Source organism: Anolis carolinensis, chromosome 1 (assembly GCF_035594765.1).
Source record: "Anolis carolinensis isolate JA03-04 chromosome 1, rAnoCar3.1.pri, whole genome shotgun sequence".
In the NCBI taxonomy this organism is placed as follows: domain Eukaryota; kingdom Metazoa; phylum Chordata; class Lepidosauria; order Squamata; family Dactyloidae; genus Anolis; species Anolis carolinensis.
Window position 1 is genome coordinate 264422818 of NC_085841.1, and position 24271 is coordinate 264447088.

At 37.9% G+C, this 24271-nt stretch overlaps 1 protein-coding gene across 5 annotated transcripts in view; it reads right to left on the reverse strand.

Moving 5' to 3' along the window:
- Positions 1-24271, reverse strand: part of chid1 (chitinase domain containing 1) — a 134118-nt gene that overhangs the window by 6831 nt on the left and 103016 nt on the right. The window lies entirely within an intron of this gene.

Sequence of the window (24271 nt, forward strand, 5' to 3'; positions counted from 1 at the left end):
ACCAACAAGTCGAGCAGAACATGTAGGCCCATATATTCTAAACCCAGGATTTTGTTCTCTTCTATCTACTTTAAGGGCCAATTTGGGAAGAAAAGTTGGCTAAGTGCTATCATAGTACAAAGACACTGACCAGGTTGCCAGTATTATTTAAACTGCAGTAGATTCCTTTAGGCAATCTGTTGTGGTAGGTCTTTGGTGCTTCTTTTGAGGGCAGGAATGGGGAGAAAAGTCTCCATCGACTCTGCTCTCCACTTTGGTGGCAGCTCTTTGGTACTTCCTTGCCGGGACAAGGAGAGAAAATGGCGAGAAGCTGAAAAACACTGATCTCCTCTGCTCTGAGTGCTATGGTGGCAGCTCTTTTGGTGCTTCTCTGTTGGGGCAGGGAGCATAAAGAAAAAAAATGCAACCTCCTTTGCACTCCTCACTGCAATGGTGGCACTTTGGAGTATTCCCACTGGAGCAGGGACAATGGAAGAGGTTGGGAGAAGCAAAAAAAAAAAAAAAGGACCCAATTGACACTGCTCTATCTACCGCAGCAGTAACTCTTTGGCAAACCCCTGCCAGGACAGGAAGAACTGTGAGAGTCAAGATTTCTTTTAGGTTTTCCAAGGACTAACAAAGTGCTCTCCTTTAAGAATTTTGTTCACATGTGGAGAACCTAAAAGAAACAATTACCCCATCTACTCTGTCTAGCAATCTCTTTCACTGCCTAGGTTGAAACATGGTGGTGGAGAGGTTCATTTGACTCTCCACAGAATGGCTGTGAGGAGTCTTGTAATGAACCCTAAAATTTTACCCTCAAGCTGTCCATGAGTTATATCAAAATCCATAATTTGGTCTCCAAAACCTGTCCTCCATTTATACCTGAGGTATACATTTGGGGGGGGAGGGGCTGATGGCACAGTGTGTTAAAGCGCTGAGCTGCTGAACTTGCGGACCAAAAGGTCCCAGGTTCAAATCCCGGGGGCGGAATGAGCTCCCGCTGTTAGCCCCAGCTCCTGCCAACCTAACAGTTTGAAAACATGCAAATGTGAGTAGATCAATAGGTACCGCTCTGGCGGGAAGGTAACGGCACTCTATGCAGTCATGCCAGCCACATGACCTTGGAGGTGTCTATGGACAACACTGGCTCTTCAGCTTAGAAATGGAGATGAGCGCCAACCCCCAGAGTCAGTCACGACTGGACTTAACGTCAGGGGAAAACCTTTACCTTTACCTATACATTCAGAGGTATATATGACAATAAGACAAATTTATGGGAGTTGGGTAAGGAAAATACTTTCCTTAATCAAACTTTGTTGCAAAATGACAACTACTTTCCAAAACAAATGATAAAATGAATTCAATTATTTATGCACACCTTACATCATTTCAGGATTATGCAGATAAACTGAGTGCTGGTATTCATTTGATTTTTTTTCCATTTGAAGTTATTTTTCTGCAGCTGAGAGTTAAACTGCAATTTCCCTTTCTGGCTATAGTTATTTGTGACAACTGTTTATTAACTGCTGTTTTGTCATCAAAGGTATTCTTGGTATTTTCCTATAATATTAAGGATTTATGTTCAACTGATTATAACCCAAGATCAAACTTTTTTTCCTTCCCAGTATTTGCTAGAAAACAGAAACTACATTTTTCTTTTCTGTTTCTCCAAAGTTGGTAATACTTGTAATGTTGCCCTTTAAAGCAGGACTAGCTTTGATAATTCAATCCACATTGCCAGATTAAGGTCTTGGCATTTTCAAAAGCCACCATCTGCCCTGGATATCTTTGATGCAAGCCATAAAAATACCTTTCCTTCAGATGACCCACAAGTTAATGGTGCAATAATTTACTTCGGCTAAATAACTCACATTTCAAAATTTCTAAAAAATAATAAAGTATTGGCACTGGAAAATATGACGAAACATGTTCTCTGTGGGAATAAGGTTTGTTTACTTACAATGAAATTGATTTTTCATTATTTCATATGCTTTTTGCTAATCTACTGACAAAAGATATCCCCTTGTGAAGAAATTGTTTCTTTTAGATTGTACACATATATTTAAATTTTATTTCAAAATTCACTACAATTTGGAAGACAGTACTCCTGCCTCAATAACATTGTTGTTATTTTTAAAATGTTTGTATCAGAACTAATAATAATGATGATGATGATGATGATGATTTTATTTCTTACCCGCCTTTCCTCATGGTTAGAGCACTAGGCTAACTTGTTGGGGGGGGGGGACCTCCAGGCAATTTGCATTCTGAGGGTTTCAATGATCAACAGATTCATAGCCAACCAAGAGGCACCACTATATACTCAAGTCAACCTGCCAGATCATGATTCATGAAGGACGTTTCAATCACTTTCTCATCAAAATACACAGCTCTCAAATCATAGAAGAGTGTTTAAAAGCTTGCTCTGAATTACTTGTTGGAAAAATATATAAAATTAAAATATTTACTGTATCTGCTAATTATTTCAGAAGTCTGGTTATTGAATATGGTTAGGGGTGCAGGACCCCTGCAAATGTGGGGAAAATGTGAACGTTTTTTATAGTTCTTATCTGGGAATATCTAAGTCCTCCAGCATGACTCTATGGTCAACTTCTGCCAGAGGTTGACCACAGAAACACACCAGAAGACCTAGGATTTTATCAGATGCAAGGTGTCCCCCCCCCCTTAATATACACTTCATCATATGATGCAAAACTACTTCTGCTGGTCACCCCATTGGACTCCATTTGAAAACTGGAAATGAAGGATTCTGGAGTCAGGGAGCAATAGTCTTCAGAGCTCCCAATGCATCCAGAAATGGCTAAATGCACTTATCTATGCGTAGGGTGGGAATTGCCAGATTTGCTCATGTTAGTTCATTTTAGTGATGTTTGAGTAGGTGTTCCTGTGGGTGGTCTTGAAATGAGCCTCGATGCTCCTTTTCTCACCAGTACTCCACCTTCATGAAACCTTTACTGGAAATTTTAAAGTTAATTTATCAGGAATTCTGCAATTTCAAAATATCACCACTTTGTTGTGGCTATATTTCCCTTCCTTTTTTAGACTTAAGAGTTTGGACCATTACAATTGTGAAGTTTTCCTTTAAAAAAACAAAGGATGCAGAATGCGTGGGGACTATATTTGCCCTTGTGATAGCTTAGAATGTAGAGGATTACAGTACAAATGGTCAAAATACATTGCGTGTGATGGGGTTGAAAATAAAATGGAATAGTACCAAACAGTAGTAAGAAGAACATTCCTCCCACTTTATCCCCTTCAGGGGATGAGGTCCCTAGAGATTTTTAGAGACATTTTAATCAAATCTGTGAATAATCAAATCTGCAAAAGTCACACACACAAATGTACTGTATAATTTTGTGACATATTTGTTAGGAGTGATTGTTTATAAAGGTTTTGGGTATTTCCAAAACATTTCCCTAATATATTTTTTCTTTGTTAATGGCAACATACTGACTGTGGCCTACACCTTCAAAATTCTCATTAGATAAGAGGTTAGGAAGTCTCCACTCTGAGAAGAGAAGCCTTTAAGTTGGATATGGAGAGCAGATGGCTGGTCTCTGCTGCTGAAAGCTCTGCAAGCAATGTACATCAGCAGCAGTCCAACACTTTTCCCAGATGGATGTAAAGGATGTGTGTAGGAGACAGGGATAAGCTATGAAAGGAGACACAATGAAGGCATTGCTGCCAATATAATTCTGTCATCAAATTGAGTTCTTCTTCAATCCTCAAATTTCTAGCATCATAGAGAAAGAGACACTGAAAATAATTCACATATAGAACTGTTATATTTGCAATGTTCCTTTGGTAATTTTGCCTGCATCTTTTCTTTGGAATTTTACGCTGTACAGACACACCTCAATTACCAGTGAAATTCTTGTTGTTTTTTGTTTTGTTTTGTTTTTAAATCTATTTAGGCCTGCCAAGCGCCCCCTCCATTTTTTCATCCATCTAGTGAGGATTTTTTTTTTAAACTAGTATCAGCATTTGGAGGATGATGCTGAGTGGCTGGAGAAATAGACTTTTAGTTTTGAGGTGTAGTAAGATGTCTTAAATAAACAGTACAATGAATCTTGAACAGAGAAAGAATGGGATTCTGCTCCTGCCAATCCTGCTGTAGCAGTGTCTGCCTACAATAGACAAGTTAAATAGCAACTGCCTCCAGAATTCCTAACTGTGCATACATGAACAGGAAGAAACGGAGAGAGCAGATAAACCTTTCTCACCAATTACCCCCAGCATGTTACAGAAGCATAGATCTATTGAGTTGATTACCAAAGCAGAAATTGAAAGAAAAGTGGGGAAAGGCATCCCTGGATGTCAGCAAATTAATCTTTTCTGTTTGTCAGTGGCTCCAGAGAAAAAGGTTCCCCACTCCTTAAAAGAAAAATTATTGGTAACCCACCCCCCTCCTTGCAAAGCTGCATACATTGACTGACAGTATATAATGAAGAAATTGATTCATTACATATGCTGCAATGACAGATAACTGGGCACCTTCATATCTTAAAACACAGTATGGTTTCAATCTGGCTGACAGACACTGGCTTTTGTACAATTTTGAAACATCAAACTGAGAAACACATTTGTATGGTCTTCAGTTGTGAAGTGTGAGAGTGGACCGCCTGGCATCTACTTTAGCATCTTTCTAGCCCCAGCACTTTCATATTACATTATGGTTTCATACTGTTTTAGCTGTATGGATTTTCTCTCTCTGCCCCCAGCTTTTATTGATTTGTGGCTGCAAAGTTTCTTTTATAGTGATTTGTGATATTTAAATGGTGTTTTACTGGCTTTATGAAGCCCAAATAAAGCATCATTTCGCAAAGTTTTCACAAGTTTTCACATAGCTCATAACATGAAATGCGATTCTGCACATGTCTCCTCCAGTAAAGATGAGATCAGGCTACTTTGTAAGAATATCTACAAAAAACAAGTTTAACATGGGGAGGCTCTTTCGCTGAACTAAGCAAATCACACGAAAGTTAACAGTATTTTTCCTGCTTTCCTTTCTGTCAACTTTTATCCAAGTCTTTCTGAAATCAGAATTAGGACAGAGCTATACACTGTCAATATATCGCGAGGCATTTTTGAGAGGGCCAAAAAAACCCAGTAGACAAGCCCCAAAGAAACATTTTGGGGGCATGGGAGATGTTGAACCCTGAGAATAATTGACCAACAAAAACAATTTTATTTATATCCTGCCCAATCTCCCCGTGGGGACTCAAGGCAGCTTGAAACATTAAAAAGGCAAATATTCAATGCCATACAATACAATAAATTAAGCAATACAAATAATAGTATAAAGCATTCAATCATATAAAACAATAACATAAAACACCAATAAAAACACAGCACACAAAATGTCCCAGCCTACATAAGATACAGCTTAGACAGAAGTCCTTCCTGTATTCACTGTAAGCTCTGTACTTCCTAGGGGTTTCACTATTTTAGAGTGTGACTAAAAACTATAATTAAGGATTACAGAACAATTAGTGAACTAAGCATTAAATAAACAAAAATGAATTCTTTAAAAGATGACTCCCCCAGTTTTCATCTTTAAATCAAATACGAGCTAGATGCTTTTACTATTAGAAATGCAGATTTATTTATTTTACTGTTAGAAAGATGCATAATCCCCTTGTGATTTAGAAGCATCTCTTAGTTTATCCTTAATTTCCTAGGAAGAAAAAATAAGTTTCAATAATCCTGCATCCAAAGTTGACCCGTAGTGCATCCATGTGTTACCAATTTACTTTGAAATCAGAGGGAATGAGTACACTACTTTTCAAAGGGAAATATGACTTTAAAACAGTCAAAGTTGAGCACAGGTTGCTTTCAAAGGTAGGATTACACCCACTCAATTCCCTCCAATTCAAAACTCTGGGATGTAACATTCAAATTTGGGCTGGATCATAGGCAATCTTCACTCTAAGAAATAAAATCCCCCCTGAAACCTATTGCAACTACAAAAATGTAATAAATTCACATTGGCAATATCAGCTCAGCAGGTATTTTATCCCATATGAATCAATAAAAAATTAGCATGATAGATACAAGGACAATTCTTGATTGTACGGCTCTGTGGAAAATTGCAGATATTACCAAAAATCAGAACTCCACTTGGCTAATCCATCTATAAATAAAGGCTCAATGCAGAACAGCACTGATAAGATTTCAAAACATTCTTTCTGAAAAAATGACACAAATTCCTGTGACTCCAAGTGTGTTTGCCAGCAAAATACTAATCTGAAATGTTAACACACTTTACCTCTCCTGCTTTTAAACACATCTGTGAATAAAGCTGCTCGGCGAGGCCAGTCAACAATTTGGAGTATGTTGGCAACCTAGTTTATTTCACTTGTTGCAATAAATTTTGGTTATTGCAGGGTTTTTTTTTATAGATCTGTGCTATTCTGGACAATCAAACAACTCCAATTGGTGCAGATGGCTTCCAGAATTTTGACTGACATGACCAGATTGGAAAGAACTGTTTTGGTTGCCTGTTCACTTCTGGATTCAACACAAGGTCTAGTATCTACCTTAAAAGTGCTATATACAATTTGGGACCCACATACTAATGTTAAGAGTACTTGGCACAGTCCTGCTTCCAATACCATGCTTATCAGAGGAATAATTGGAAATTACCTAGTAGATGCAATCATCATTTTGCATTGGCCTCTGTCTCCCTCAATTACTACTTTGTAGCTGGCTGCACCTGATGGATTTTGTGAGTTTCAAATGAAAAATTAGAAAGTAGATCCCACACGTCTAAACCCTGCACCACTTCTTTCCTATCAAAATACCTGTTTAAAGTACCATAAGCCAACCAGAATATAAGTCGTGTCACCTAATTTGCAGAGACTTGCAAACATGTGAGGGGAAAATTCAAATATAAAAGTAATGTATACGTATAGATATAGATATGCAGGTACATGGAAATCTCTAGATATCTATATGTATATAGGATTTGCAAAGACCTGCAAACATATGAGGGGGAAATTCATATATAAAAATAATGTATATAGATAGATAGATATAGATACATAGGTACATAGGAATTGCAAAGGCTTGCAAGGGGAAATGCCTATATATCTGTAGCAGAGATTAACAAATATTTCAGGGGAAAATGCTTTTATAAGATCAATTGATATTTTTTTTCTTCTTTCTAACTTGCAAGGTCTTCTCTCTCTTTTCAAAACATTCCCTTGGTTAAGAATGAGGGAGGCTTTGGAAAAGAAAACACACTGATAAGGGAGGGTAAGAAGAGACAGAAATATATCATATATTGCAAGTAATCGCTTCTAGACTCTGCTGACCAACCTCATTATAAGCCGAGGAAGGCTTTTTCAGATCAAAAAATGGATGAAAAACTCAGCTTATCTTTGAGTATATAGGGTAATGTATTCTTGAATAGGCTCTAACGGGTCATAGTGAACCTATTATTTTAAGGAATTGGAAATACATACAAAAGGAGCAAATAACTTCTGAATATTTTGAGGCTATTGGATCAGGTAGGGTGGTTCTGCCTTGTAAAGTCATTCCATTTTATCTTTGATGTTTGAATAATAATAATAATAATAATAATAATAATAATAATAATAATAATAATAATAATAACTTTATTTTTATACCCCGCCCCATCTCCCCGAAGGGACTCGGGGCGGCTTACATGGGGCCAGGCCCGATAAAACAAACAAAACAGTAACAAAGCAATAAAACAATTATCCCAGTAAAAAACATCAACATCAATAAAAACAATCATTAAAATCAACAAGCAGGATACAGTGTTAAAAACAGGAGACTAATTCGTAGATCCCAGGCGAAATGCAGAGTGATACGAAATGGGAAAAGGAAATTTCACAGTTGGACGATAAAGTGCGGTATAAAATGGCAAGACAACAACAATGGGACTATTATGGAATGGACAGATAGATCAATCCAGCAACAACTAAACATCGAAGGCCTTTTGAAACAGCCAGGTTTAAATGCTGCCAGCTATTCCCTATACCCCCTTTAATAACCTCATCACATTAAACTATACTGTTTCTGAACTCATTTGCATGCGATTCTCAATGGGTCCCATTATATTATGTTTGATTTCTTTAGTCAGCAACCCGTTGGAAACCATCTGCAAAAGATCTCAGAAATGGAGTACTGGAATTAAACATGAATTTGAAATTGTGTTTGTTATCTTAAATCGATTCTGAGTTTCAGCTTTTCTGTGTGAGCCTGCATCTTATATACATTTCATCAGCTGTGGGTTTCTGTGAACGGATTCTGCTGACCCTGTGAGGGAAGAAGCCACCATTTCTCTTTCAGTGGTTGCCAAGAAAAGACCTTCAGAAAGGCTATTTACTAATTAAAGATTTCTTTTAAAAGAAATAATAAACACTGAATCTGCACAATTTCCTTTAATTTGTCAGTTTGAACCAAAAGGTAGTGATTGGTATTGCACAGATGCAGTATTCTTCCAACTCTCACAATATCGGTATTTTGAGGCTTCAAGGCTACATAATTGCTCAATATTTACCAAAATCATTGTGAGGGAAAAGGTCAGAGAGTGACATCTGGGGACATCAAACGAATTGGGAGGAGCAAACCTTCCATGGAGTCAAAACAGATTATTTTCAAAACGTAAGAAAAGTGTGTCATGGGGTTTGTACGCATTCCATGTGTATAATAATAATAATAATAATAATAATAATAATAATAATAATAATAATTTTCTTACCCACTCCTCATGGCTCGAGGTGGATTACAGCACGGTCAAAACACAAAAATATTGCAAACATTCTATAAAGACACATATTAAAATGTAGTTCTATAAAAGATACCTATTAAAATCTAGTTCTAAAATACACATTAAATACTCAGGACAGAGATTTAAACACAGGACACAAGTTTAAAATTCATGCATAAAATTAGCTGGATAGGCCTACTGGAAGAGATAGGCCTTTAGATTCCTACAGCTCATTTAACTGTCGGAGCTCTTCCGGCAGGTTGTTCCAGTCTTGGAATATACATTCATCCTTTACGAACAACAGGATGCATATAGATTTACCGTTTCTCAGCGTTAATGTGATGAGATCCTAAGACAGCCTCTAGGATAATTTTTTAAAAATACAAACATTTGCACTTTGAGAAAGGTTTGCATCAGGAATTTTAAAAAGGCATTCTATGGGAGGGTATAAATTCAAAATCAGACAAAAACTTATCTATAATTTTATTTTTCTACAAAGATACTTATTTAAATGAATCTGGTTATTTAAATCAGTGTTGTCCAACCTTTAGTTACCAGAAAGCCAATCAAACTTTAGTATAGGAATGTGAGGGCCAGAGACATACCAGAAAGAAAATGTTTCTTAAAAACTTAAAAGCTGTAAGAAGGGTAAACAATTTTTTTCCAAATGTTAAATTAAAATATTTTTCCAGTAAGAAGGGAAAGGGCCAACAAATATGAATTGGTGGGCCGAATACGGCTCATGGGCTGCAGGTTGGACCACACTGATTAAAATGAATGTATCTCCCTGTTTTTGCTTCAGCAAGCATAGGAACAGATCTGAAATACATTTAATTTTGCTACTTTTTTGGTCAAATTTACTATTACTTTGTTGAGTAAGTCACACGTAAGTCCCTGTAGACCCTTACTTCCCACGGATAACAGAAGTGTAGACCTTTAACATCCAATTCCTTCCCTTTTCTGAAACATCTTGCCTGATGATGAAAATGAGATCTAAAGGCTTCATAATCTTGCCGAAATGCTTGTGTCTTTGGAGTAAGTCTAATGGTTATTTTCACTATAGTAAATGATTGCAATTAAAAGGAAAACACTTCAGGGAAGATGTTAAGTTCACTGTGAGGAATTAATGAAAGTTGATGGGGAATTTCCCACAGCCACCCATATGTTTAAGAATGCCCTGGGCCACAGGTAGAAAGTCACAAGGAACATTGTAAAGCTGATGAATACATTTAGCTGTATCTGAGTCTACACATACAAATGCAACATGAAATTAAAAAGAAGTCAGATTTCGAGGCTGAAACGTACATCTGAATTGGTGCAGCAGAAATATAATCTATAACCAGAACACTGGTTGGGATATTAACTATAAGCAACAAAAGAGGCCTAAATACATCATGATCATAAGGCATCACCTGTCACAACCTATGCTTTTTCATTTGTAAAACAAAACAGAATTCCACTTAAAAAGAGTGAATTCTACAGCCTTTAAATCTCTCAAGAGTAAGTTTGCCTTTTCACACACTAGCAGGAGGTGGGAAAAGAGAGATTTGACAAGATAAACCGTACTATGCCATTTCCTTTGCAGAAAACCTAGAAATAAATAACACAGCAAACTAGTTGGCAAGGAATTAATTAGCAAGATGATATTTGTGATGATAATCTAGCAGTTCTACTTAGCCAGAAAATGTGGACCATGTGAGGAAGTGCAACAGAGAAGGGATAGACAAGTTTTTAAAGCAATTTCATTTTTTTCTTCCACACCATGTATCTTTCATCTGTACAGTCAACCACCTTGTACCTGGTTTGGTCTACAGATGGGATGCACATTTTAGAAGTAACAGAAGTGATTATGCAGTTTTCAAAAAGGTCTATACGTTTTCTGTATTTTAAAATGCAATCCTAGCTCCATCACTGGTAGTAGAATAGCTCCCTCTGGTGCATCAGGCCTGCAAGCGCTGAAGAAATTTTGGTAAACCAAGAGAAGCTGATTATTACACATAAAAGGCATGTATGAACAGTTTATTAGGAGGAACAACACCTTTTATAGTGTATCACTAGTAAACGAAGTCTAACCCGGCTTGTGCCAAGTCACTCTTTTTGAGTACCAACCCTAGAGTGGTGATTTAAAACAAGCAGAGCATTATTGGTGGTATTTCCTCAATTACAACAACAACAACAACAACAACATAATGTAAGATGATTATAATTGATTTATTACTTAGTTGTGAAATGTCAGTCTTGATTACTAATTTGTTATGAAAATATGCTGTCTAATAAGTATTTATGATTGATTTATTCATAAACATGTTATATAGCTCTAAATGCATAAATGCATTACCAGGTTTCTATATATGGTCCAGGAAACCCTGAGTACCTCAATATCCAACTATTGAATGTGCTGTTTCTCTACACAAGTTTACATATATGACCTGAAGCATTCTCAGTTATCATTAGAAAATTGATATAAGCCACATTATTATCAGATCAAAGACCTATCTCATGCAGTATTCTGCCTACCAAGTGGCCAATCAGTGGCTTATAGAAAATATAAAATATAAAAGAAGAGTACAAGAACATCCTCCTCTTCATGTGCCCCAACCACTCATATCCATAAATATATTGATTTTGAATCTGAAAGGTATATGGCCTGGCCACAATCACTAGCAGCTCAGCTACCATGCCCCTTGGTAAAGCTGTCCGCGTTTCCACTTCTTGTCTCAGCAATTCCAGTTTGACTATTATTTTTATTTATTGACTGCATTTTTAGCCCGCTCTATCTCAACCCCGAATGTGCTTTATGATATGGTTTTCTTCCATATCCTGAATCTTCCATTATTCAGCATCACTGGAATACTTTGGGCAATAGGAAGAAAAGGAGATATATGATGCACACATCTCATATCTCCTTCTCTTCGTAAGCTAAACAGTTCCAAATTCAACTGTATTCATTAGAAAGTTGATCTAATACTTTATAATTTAGATAGCACTTTTTCTATATATTTTCTAGTTCGACAATCCCTTTTCAGTTTTAAGAACCAGAGGATCCTAAATGCATTCAGACCAAGTGCATTCACTACTCTTATGTAAAGTGCATTAGAGCAGCATAATATTGGCAGTTGGATATAACATACTTTTTCCAATTATGTCCAACTGTCCATCATTGAATTTATCTTTTTATGATGTAACATACTTTGTGATGTTCCCTCATGTCTTTCCATAGCTCCCAGGTGTTCTTTTCCTTCAGTCCCATCAATGCATATGCAAAGTTGCATTTTTGCCCCAACAGCTCTTATTTGCTTATACCGGACTGCATTTGTCATTTTCCTGCTCATCCCTTCAGTTTTGAAAAATGCTTTACAATATTGTAATTGATAATTTAGTCTTATCAATACACCTAGTCACACCACTACTTTTCCTTATCTATGGATCTTTTATGTAAAAGTTAAGATAAACTGCTCCCAGCATGAATGCCAAGAGACACCCCCACCCTTAACCTTCCTTTGTGAAAAACGGCCATTCATCCCAACTCTCTGCTTCCTCTTCTTTAACCAGTGTTCCATTTATAAAAGGACTTCTAATCTTAGTCTATGACTACTAAGTTTACTCTGTGGGAGGTTGATGTGGGTGTTTATCAAACACCATTTGGAAGTTCAAGTTTGAAGAAAATAGCGGTTGGAATCCTGCCAGCATAACTATATCAGGAGTAGTGAAAGAAGGGGAAAATCTGTGGGCAAAGCAGCAATAAGAGAAGTTTAGCATTAAGCAAGTAGGGTATTTAGAGGAAGCAAACTTTCCCATGTAGCTGTGGACAAGTCTACATAGGGACCACCAAACGCAGCATTGCCCAAACACGAATAAAGGCACATGAAAGGCACTACAGACTAACTCAACCAAAGTCAGCCATAGCAGACCACTTGATGAACCAACCTGGACACAGCATATTATTTGGGAACACAGAAATGCTGGACCACTCCAACAACCACCATGTCAGGCTACACAGAGAAGCCATTGGAATCCACAAGCATGTGGACAATTTCAATAGAAATGAGGAAATCATGAAAATGAACAAAATCGGGCTACCAGTATTTAAAAAACTCTAAAATCAGAACAGTAAATAAAAAACAACACTCTGAAAACAGAGGAATTCCAGACATGAACCAATCAGGGCCAGCTAACACCTCTGAACAAAGGATTCCCCCAGGCAGGAAGCAGCCATTAAATGCTAATCAAGGTGATTAATTACAACATTCACACTGGCCTCCAACAGACCTTTCTCCCACCCTGGACCTTCCACAGATATATAAACTTCCCTTGCTTAGTTTTCCAATATACCTCACAACCTCTAAGGATGCCTGCCATAGATGTGGGTAATACAACAGGAGAGAATGCTTCTGGAACATGGCCATACAGTCCAGAAAACTCACAACAACTAAGCAAACTTTGATTTTCTTCACTACTGCTGCATGACCTTGGACAAAGAGTAACCATTAGCGTAATGCTCCAAGAGGATTCCGGCCCAAGAGGATTCACATAAAGAGTGAAGAAGGTAGGGCCACAGGCTGCTGGCCCTTCAAGGCCATTTTCTGCCTGCTAGATGACTCCAAACTCACCCCATAAAGTCATGGGATTCACATGCCCCTTAATGCCAAGATCAAAATGACAACATCATACTGCCTTGGGCAGCAAACCCTTTTTCCTAACAGGAAGTGATCCAGTAATTGATCTTTACCTGCTACTGAAAAAGACTCCCTGCATTTTAAAACTGGCTTGTAGGGAACAAAACTGGATAAAATTGACCCTCAACCCTCCAAGGGTACATTAAGTGATGTTTCAATGCAAAAATAGTTTTAAGAAGTTATTTTTTAAAATGAGTGGCTAGGAGATAGTGGTGCGGCCATTTAAGGGCTCATGGGTGACCAATATGTCCCTTAGTGCCTGTCAATTGGCAACCCTAGTGTACCGTGACTAACACTTTCAGAAAGATTAGCGAGACACATTAGTGAGACACAGGTTTTCCCTCTCCAGGAAATATGTTACTCACAAACACAATTGTGAAGAAAACAAAAATACTGATCACAGAGCAGTTACATAACTTTAAAGGAGGAAATAGTTCAGTAACTGTATTAAAGAAATCAGAAGAAGTCTAAAACATGGAAAGGCAGCTCAAGATGCATAAATTTAAAGACATACACTTGAAAACCAAAGTCATAATCACCCAAGCCATACGATTTCTGATTCCTATATATGGCTGTGAAGGCTGGACAGTGAAAGGAGCTGGCAGGATGAAAATAATTTGAAATGTGGTGCTGGAAGAGAGAACCACAGTTACATGAACCACATAAATGTGTCTAGGAGCAAAACAAGCCCAAATTCTCTCTGGAAGCCATACAAACTTTATTACTTGAACCCCTACAGTCGTGCTACAATAGATAGCAGATTCATATGGGTTGAATGCCTTCAATGTCACACCATTCTAACACAATTGAACAGATTTGCTCATCCTTGGTACCTTTGCATACACTTGTAACCCCACCTTCCCACATTACTGTTCTTTCTTTAAAAAATAATAATAATAATTTTCAGCACAATGCCAGTTTGTCTTTGGCTAAAACTTTGGATCCAGGATGACTCACTGGAAAAGACAATAATGTTCAATAAAGTGGAAGGCAGCAGAACAAAAGGAGGGAGCTCATATTACAGATGGATTGATTCAATCACAGTAGACACAGCACTGCATTTGCAAGACCTGAGTAAAGTTGTCAGACATTGACACTGTCCTGATGGCAACACAACAGCAGAAGTAGCAGTGGTATTAGCCACTCCTGTTGCTACTACAATCTTTCCCACTCCAACTGCCTAACTGCTGCCAGTTCTTCATGCTATAATTGAAACAGAGATAAAGTCTTAGTAGCCTTGCTAAGTGCAGCCATAAACAACAATACCAACAACAACAAGGATGCTGGTAGGAATAGTTATTTGTTCAGTCTGCTTTACTATACAAGAACAGCTTTTGAGCATAACAATGAAAAGCTTGTGAAGTGCTTTGAACAATAGGATACCTATACGTCATAAGGGCAAATGGTGATACGGACAGACAGCCACTGCCTATTATCCATAAGATACCCAGAGTTATACTAGCCTTAGAGACTGCAATTTTAGCTCCCATCTTGGTTAACAGTCACTGGTAAACAAATCGTTTTGCACTAGCAATTACCATTATATTTTGTAACATTTCAAGATACTACAATTCTAATGCAAAAAATGAAGTGCTAACATTGTGCTCTTCTGAAATTTGCAGTTATTTGCATCATTACTAGAGAAAGGTGCATTCCCCATTACAGACACAGCTACATTCATATATTAGTGTTCCATTCTCTGCTCCTTCTCTCAAGCTAATACACAATTAACTTTCTTTCTCCTTTATCATAAACAAACCTTCTCTAAACTGGTGTTCTCCATATGTGTTTGGCTTCAACAGCTGATATACCGTGTTAATCAATTCTACTGCTCACCTTTTAAAACTAAATTACCTTCCCAAAATTAGGGTGTACATTAGATTCGCGTAATATGATAAATACTTTTTTGGGTTTCAGGGTTTTGAAAATTGAAGTGCACATTAGATTCAGTGGCACATTAGACTTGAGTAAATACGGGTATTTCAATGGAGCTGAAGGATTTGTCCTTCTGGGTAGAAATATTCTCAAGTGGGTTTGCATCACTGCTACAGAAAGGTACATTCACCAGCATAGGTGTGGCAGACACACTGTCCTTCAGAATATTGGGTACTTATCTGTCATCCAGCTAGATGGAGAGGCAAACCTGAGGTTTTAGGGGTCTGCCCCCAAAGTTACACCACCTCAAAATTATTCTTGATATTTTTTTTACCCCAAATGCCCTTTCAGAGACAATTGAGACAATAATTTCAGAAGTCAACTTCTGAGACACTTCTCATAGGAAAAAGTCCACTCTTTAGACTTAAAATGGGGATTTAAAAAGTACTGAACTGCACTGCTACCCTGGGAGGTATTTTGGTGCAAAAAAAGGGGGAGGGGAATTTTGAGGGTGACATAAAAGAAGAAAGGGGGATGGGGACAAAATGCCTCTGAGGGTCACATGAATTCTGCAGGTCACTTTCCACCAAGCCTGACTTAAGACTGTTCTAACACTCTAACATGCTGTCTTTGCCAGGATTTGATAAAGATATAGTTTCTCATGTCATCTCTTTAGCAAAAATGGACTAAATCAAGCCTGCTTTTGTGCCCCTTCTGGGTTTATTGTTACCATATTTTGGGGGTACCCCTGGGCCATTTTTAACCCAGGATAGACTTTGACAAAAACAGAGGTAAACTAAAAGTGACTTTTGCAAAAAGACTTTTCCTGGCCCAAAGTGCATTCCAGAAGACTTAAACATGAGACCCGAACATCCCCTCACAGCCCAGACAGGACATTGGGGACATTTAGAGGCAGGAATTTGGGAGGTTTTTGTGGTGGTGGTGGGGCATGTTGGGGTGCAGCCTCCCAAGTCTCCTAGGGAGATAATGCAGCCTCTAAGCCTCCCACTGTTGAATCTCCCTGCTTTAGACTGAAGAATTGGCTTTTTCTTTTTTCTTTTCTTTCTTTCTTTTTTTCTTTTTGTTCATCTGTATCTTTTGAAGGTCCAGCTTGTTACTTTTTGGTTGCCTGGGCTCCCAATTCATGATTGATGTTATGATCCAAGGAGTCCAAGTTACCCTGTTTCCCCGAAAATAATACATCCCCTGAAAATAAGACCTAGCAGAGGTTTTGCTGAATTGCTAAATATAAGGCCTCCCCCAAAAATAAGACCTAGCAAAGTATTTGTTTGGAAGCATGCCCGCTAAACAGAACACCAGAGCATGCAGGATTGGTAAATGTATGTACCATAGATGGTTGTACATGGAAAAAATGGTAGTAACAAGAAATTCTTGATAGGATGCACAGTTTGTCTGGTTATGCTGGTTTGTGATGACAACTACTGTATAGTATAAAATAAATGTTCATTTTTTTGTTCAACAATAAATGTGAACTCTTCTTCATGGAAAAATAAGACATTCTCAGAAAATAAGACCTAGCACATCTTTGGGAGCAAAAATTAATATAAGACACTGTCTTATTTTCAGGAAAACATGGTAGCATCACACTCCATTCAAGCACTCCTGAATGGAATCTAAGAATATTCATATGAGAGAATGAAAAGCCTTTTTGCACTTCTTTTATACTATGTTACTAATACTATCATAGTAGTAGCTACACTATACATTCCTCTTAGGGAGAAATACAAAATTTCATTGTCTAAGTGTATTACTGTATCATTTTCTCATCAAAAGGCATAAAACGTTTCAATTTCTAATCAAATTATTTCATAATCATCTTAGCAATGTTCACTAAACAGCATTATATATAATACAATACAATATAATGTAAATGATATAATATGATATAATAGATAAACATTTCTTGGGGCTCCACAAGAAACCTTTGCTTCAATAAGGGCTCAACAACTGAAAAAGTTTGAGAATCTCTCATCTAGATATTTATCAGCCAGGAACCATGTAGTCCCATCAGAACTGTTGCAAGCTGTTATATTCACATGGACAAAGCATTAGCAAATTCCTGAATTTCATACCTACCCTCTTCTGCTGGAATACCCGTAAATGATTATCTGTATTTATTTATTTTTTATTTACAGTATTTATATTCTGCCCTTCTCACCCCAAAGGGGACTCAGGGCGGATTACAATGAACACATATATGGCAAACATTCAATGCCAACAGACAAACAACATACAGTAGAGATAGACACAGAGGCATTTAACATTTTTCCAGCTTCACGATTCCGGCCACAGGGGGAGCTGTTGCTTCACTGTCCACTAGTGGCTGTACTTCCTTATTCCTTTCCTCATGTTTTGCTGGCAGTTTTATGGTGTTGTAAATTAGTTAAACTAGCCTCCCGCATAAAGCGTACCTAAATTTCCCTACTTGACAGATGCAACTGTCTTTCGGGGCTGCATAGGTCAACAGCAAGCTGGGCTATTTAATGGTTGGGGGCTTAACCCGACCCGGACTTCGAACTCATGACCTCTCGGTCAGTAGTGATTTATTGCAGCTGGTTACTAGCCAGCTGCGCCACAGCCCGGCCAATTGGTATGATGGCACTTCTATTTTGGAATCCTCCCCAAGGGAAAAGGATTTCCCCCTGAAACCTCACCCGTTTCATGTTAAACGCTCTTTACTGACTCTCACATAGTCAGCTTCCACTACTTACAGTACTACAAATTATTCATTGCACAAGGATCCAGGCAACTTATTTTTGACACATCGCTTAGCATACTTTTGGCACTAAGTAGATTTTAAATATTAGTAGCTAAAACATTCAGCTAGCAACATTAATCTGACGTGGAATGAGACTGGCTTTAATTCCATACCATGTTTGTTAATAGTCTGTATAAAACATGAAACTGAGTACATGCAGACTTCCATTTTCTGTGATGGATGGGATGATCTTGAAGTGGAGGGACTTTCCACAGTTGGTTTAAAGATCTGTCAGAAAGTCTTCTCTTCAGAAAGAGAGAGCATTGAGATAATTTGCTCAAGAAGGCTGATGGATCTGCATGGCTTTTTGATAGCACTTGAGAATTTTTTTGTTGCAGTAATGTAAAAGCCCTAGTTGATTTTAGCAAAGAAATAGCAAATGCAGTGGATGGAAATGTTCTCCCTCTCACAGTGTAGAATCAAAATAACATGCTTCTTTCCAGCGAGTTGGTAGCATTGAAATTGACAAACTACAGCAACATCTGACAGAAAACTTGGGGTGACTCCAATTAAACGTATGCAAGAGTCTGTTTGAAGGACTAAAGTATGGAAGTGCAGGATGAAACAACCCCTCTGCCTCATTGCATCTGTTTTGTTTCATGTGGGCAGGGGTCTTTTGCACAATGGCACATGAGAAGAAAATCCAGACCATTCATCAGTCCACCATGAATAATTTGCCTCACACTTTGCAGATTTGATCAGATGTGCTCTGATTTAGACACTATCTGTATATATAAAAAGATAAAAAACAATTCGGCCTAGGACAAAACAACAAAACTACACATCCCAGAAACACTAAACTTGGCAACACAACCCCTCATCCATGCCTCTACGTTCATACAACAAAAAGAAAAGAAAAATAAAGTCCTAATTAGAGGGAAAGAAATAATTGTTTTTTATCCAATTGCTGCCAGTTACGAGGCTAAACTCTGCCCACTTGGTCTCCTAGCAACCTACTCAGCCCAGGGCACAGGCACAGTTAGGCCTCAGGCCTCCTCCACACTGCCTATAAGATACAGATTATCTGATTTTAACTGGATTATATGGCAGTGTAGACTCAAGGCCCTTCCACACAGCTATATTACCCATTTATAATCTTATATTATCTGCTTTGAACTGGATTATCTTGAGTCCACACTGCCAGTTGTGGCCGGGCACAACTAGTAGTTTATATAGCCTCACTAGAGATATTTTTGGGTCCTGCTTATCTAGGATGTGTACTTTTAGGGGGTATTTAGAGATGTGAGAGGTCCCATAACATGCATCATACTATGTGTTTATAATAGTTTCAGTGACTCAAACTACTACCCTGTTTCCCCGAAAATAAGACATCCCCGAAAAATAAGACCTAGTAGAAGTTTTGCTGGATTGCTAAATATAAGGCCTCCCCCGAAAGTAAGACCTAGCAAAGTTTTTGTTTGGAAGCATGCCCAGCGCCTGCCAAACAGAACACCAGAGCATGCAGGATTGGTAAATGTACATACCAGCTGTACATGGAAATAATGGTAGTAACAAGAAATTCTTGATAGGATTCACAGTTTGTCTGGTTATGCTGGTTTGTGATGACAACTACTGTACAGTATATAATAAATGTTCATTTTTTTGTTCAACAATAAATGTGAATTCTTCTTCATGGAAAAATAAGACATCCCCTGAAAATAAGACCTAGCGCATATTTGGGAGCAAAAATTAATATAAGACACTGTCTTATTTTCGGGGAAACACGGTATATACATGGATGTTTTCTTATATAATGTGCTCAAATTTCAAACATAGCAATTACTTTGGGTTATTTATATGTTCTTAATCTAGAGTCTCTCGTTATCTCTAATAAATGTTTTTGTAATCTGGCAACTGTATATATGATAGATTATATGTTTTATGGGAATAGGGATTCAGCCAGTATTGCACCAGCTGATATTCGTCGGGAAGTAGCAGTCAGTAATGAAAGGACCAAGCCACTGACATCTCTGGCCCATCCTCTGTTCAGATATCAGCCAGCAAGCTCACACCTTAAATCAGTGTTTCTCAACCTGGGGGTTGGGACCCCTGGGGGATCGTAAGGGGGGTGTCAGAGGGATCGCCAAAGACCAGTATTTTCTGTTGGTTATGTGGCTTCTGTATGGGAGTTTTGACCCAATTCTATTGTTGTTGGGGTTCAAGGGGCTCTTGGATTGTAGGTGAACTATAAATCCCAGCAACTACAACTCCCAAGTGTCAAGGTCTAATTTTCCCAAACTCCACCAGTGTTCACATTTGGGTATACTGAGTATTTGTGCCAAGTTTAGTCCAGATCTATCTTAGTTTGAGTCCACAGTGCTCTCTGGATGTAGGTGAACTACAACTCCAAAACTCAAGGTCAATGCCCACCAAACCCTTCTAGTATTTTCTGTTGGTCATGGGAGTTCTGTGTGCCAAGTTTGGTTCTGTTCCATTGTTGGTGGAGTTCAAAATGCTCTTTGATTGTAGATTAGCTATAAACCCCAGCAACTACAACTGCCAAATGACAAAATCAATCCCCCCCCCAAAAAAAAAACCCATCAGTATTCAAATTTGGGTGTATCAAGTATTTGTGCCAAATTTGGTCCAGTGAATGAAAATACAACCTGCATATCAGATATTTATATTAAGAATTATAATAGTAGAAAAATTAGAGTTATGACGTAGCAATGAAAATAACATGGTTGGGGGTCATGTGAGTGTGGAGAAGAGCAAACTACAGACCACTTATTACAATGCAGTCTGAGCCCTACCACATGCACCATGAAGGACCTTCTTACAGCGACAACACAGGCACTCCAAGTGGCCAGCTTCTGGTCAAAGGACATTTAGTATAATGCCAAGTTTTTAACTTTGTTTGTGGGTTTTTTATGCAGTATAACTGTATTCTCAATTTGCTTCTGACACGATAAATAAAAATAAATACCAGTACTCCAATGGTTATTGGTCTGTTTCTGGGTAACTTTCAAGGTGCTGGTTACAATCTGCAGCCCTATGCCATTTGGATTTAGATTATCTGAAAGACAAATTATCTCGAAGGACCTGCTTTGAGATGATCAGAAGAGACTCTTCTCTCCAACCCATAACCCCCATCAAGGGATAGCTTTGTTTCTGCTCCAAGACCCTGAAATTCCTCTCCTAGAAAGGCTAGTTTAGTTCCCTTCACGATGTCCTTTAGAAGAAAGGACTTCTAATAGTGGATTCTAGTGTTCTTATTTCTTTCATTTTAATAAATACACCAATTAATTTTAATTTAATTTAATTAAAAATCTCTGCATGTTTTTACAGATACAAATTTTGTCTGCACCTTTTAATATTTTTTGTAAATTGCCTTCAGTCCCAGAAAATAAACAATACTTTCTGAAACATAGGGACACTCAGAAAATATGTTCCCATTACCCCTTGGGATTCAGAACTTAATTTGCTTTCAAAACACATCCCTAGAAATAGGTCTAGATATATGAAGCTTGCTATTTCTTATTGACATGAATGTTCCCACACCCTTCTCCAAAAATATATAGCAGAGATTTAGCCATCACTGAATGATCAGTGGTGCCTTAGGAAAGAAATGTGGGTTGAATTATAAAATCAGTCAACAGCAGAAAATCCCTGGAAGAAACATTTCTTGTCCCTCCCACGTCCTCTTCAATCACTTGTGACACATTTTATTTATCCTGGCATTCTAGTTTTAATCTGGTAAATTATCTTGTATCTCATATTGAAAGAAAGGCAGGATGTAAATTAATTTAACTCATTACTTTTTTTTAAAAAAAATGTGAATGTATAGACAGCTAATTTGGTTCAGTTCAAGAGAAATACTGTACTGGAACCCAAGAGACAGTTCAATTTGGTTTCCCATATTTTCAAAATACTAAACATACAAACAAGAAACAGTCCTGATACTTTCTTTTGATCTTCTAACAAAATACACTGCAAAATACATTTGTGTACCATTTGTAAGTCAAATACAATTAGGGTAGTACACTTTACTGCACATTAAACCAATTCACATAAGCCAACCAAACTTTTCTCAACAGGAGAGCTGACTCCAGTTACAGCTCACAACATAATCTCATATGCTGTTTGAGGATCATAACAGCTTACGACTTAATGCTTAATCATGGTCATAAAACCCATTTTGGCTGGTGAGATTTTTAAAAATCATCAGACATTTTTAGCTCATAGTTACCACGGCCTACAATTCTCTCATCACAATTAACGGTTCGTGATCCCTTTCTAAAACTTTGCTTTCTTTTTAAAAGTCTTTTATTTATTTTTACTTCTACCTGGTGCAGGAAACTGATTCAGTCAAATATTACAAATGAGCAGCACTGTACCTTTTCTGAGAATCACTGTACTTTTCTTTCTTTATTTTACAACCTGGCAGGTAGATACAAGTGAAGAGGGAGATAAATTAAAGAACCCATTTTTGCTAGTAAGCATGACAATTTGTGTTCCTTTTCAAAACTGTCGCTTATGTGGTTTTTACACAGTTAATGGAAGGTAACAGTTCACTATTCCACCTCATTCATCCATTTGTGTAGGTTTTTTTTGTGTCAGGAGTGACTTGAGAAACTGCAAGTCACTTCTGGTATGAGAGAATTGGCAGCCTCCAAGGACGTTGTCCAAGGGATGTTTTGTTGTTTGACCATCCTTGTGGGAGGCTTCTTTCATGTCTCTGCTTGGAGCTGGAGCTAACAGAGGGAGCTCATCCACACTCTCCCCAGGTTGGATTTGAACTGGCAACCTTCAAGTCAGCAACCCAACCTTCAAGCCAGCAGTCTGCCGGCACAAGGGTTTAACCCATTGCGCCATTGGGGGCTCCATATTTATGTAGATGTCTTTGATTCAGGTGAAGTTAGTTCTGACTAAGCCTTACTGAAACCAATTAGTTGCACCAATAAGCCCCCCTCCTCTTCCCTTTATTTGAGCCTCAGTTTCTCCATTCATTCAATGTTTCATAAAGCATGGCTTATGGAACTATTGAAAAACAATGATTCTGCAAACTCCTCCCTCAACCTCTAACCTTTGGGTGGAGGAGTTTGTGGTGTGATTTGAGACAGTCATTTCAGTAAAACATAGAATACTGGCTTATATTCATATTGGTTATTAACAAACCAGAAAGGCAGAATCCGATCCTGGATTGTTACCTTTGCTAGTCTTCCAACTAAGGGAACTCTGACTTAATGAAAAACACAGTCTTCACACTGAAGTTGGTACACAGATAAGAAACACACATCTATGGTTTCACTGTTGTTGTGTACCTTCAACTCATTTACATCTTATGATGCCACTAACATGACCCCATCACAGGGTTTTCTCCACAAGATTTGTACAGAGTTGGTTTGCAGTTGCCTTCCTCTAAAACTGAGGGGATGTAACTTGCTTAAACCACTCACTGGGTTCCCATGAGCGACTGGGGATTTGTACGTAGTCTCCCAGAATCCCACTCAAACTACCATACCATTCTGGCTTCAAAAACTATGCCTTAATAGGGTTGTGGATAAATATGCACACATGACCTTGCTGAGAAATTGGCTCTAGCTGAAATGTGACCAAATCTTTTCCCAGCATTACATTTCTTACTTTTGTGACTTGTGAAAGAAAAACTATAACCACTGAGAGAGATGAGTTATAAGATTACCCTAAAAGTATTTTTCCACGTAGAAAAAAAATCATCACTATAATACAGCTGCACAACTGATATAGGGAGAAAAATAGGATGAAGTGAAGGATGATTCACACAATTGGTTTGGGGTACACTGCCATGTGCCAATCTGCCACAAAGGAAATTTAATATAGTGGCAATAGATGAGAAAGCCACAGGGCATCTTTCATTAGCAGAAGCAGACTCGGAATCATTTAACTCTGGCACCTCTTGAACTTAACTAATTGGTTGCTCAAGTTACTATACTTCCCAAATACATTTTAATAAAAGTATGCAATCAACATGTGTGACAAGCAATAATAACTCTTTTGGGTGCCAGAAAAACTGCAGAAGCTAATGAGCCTTGTGGTAGATTTATCACATAGGGTAGGTTAAGTCCAAAACTTAAATCATCATGAATTGATTATTGCTTAATGAATGCAAAACAGCACAAAGGTATTATTGGTGATGAAACTACTGTACAGCAAATTGCATGTTGCCTAGAATTTGTGTGTTAATTTACTCAAGCCTGTTCTAGGAAAAATAAGATT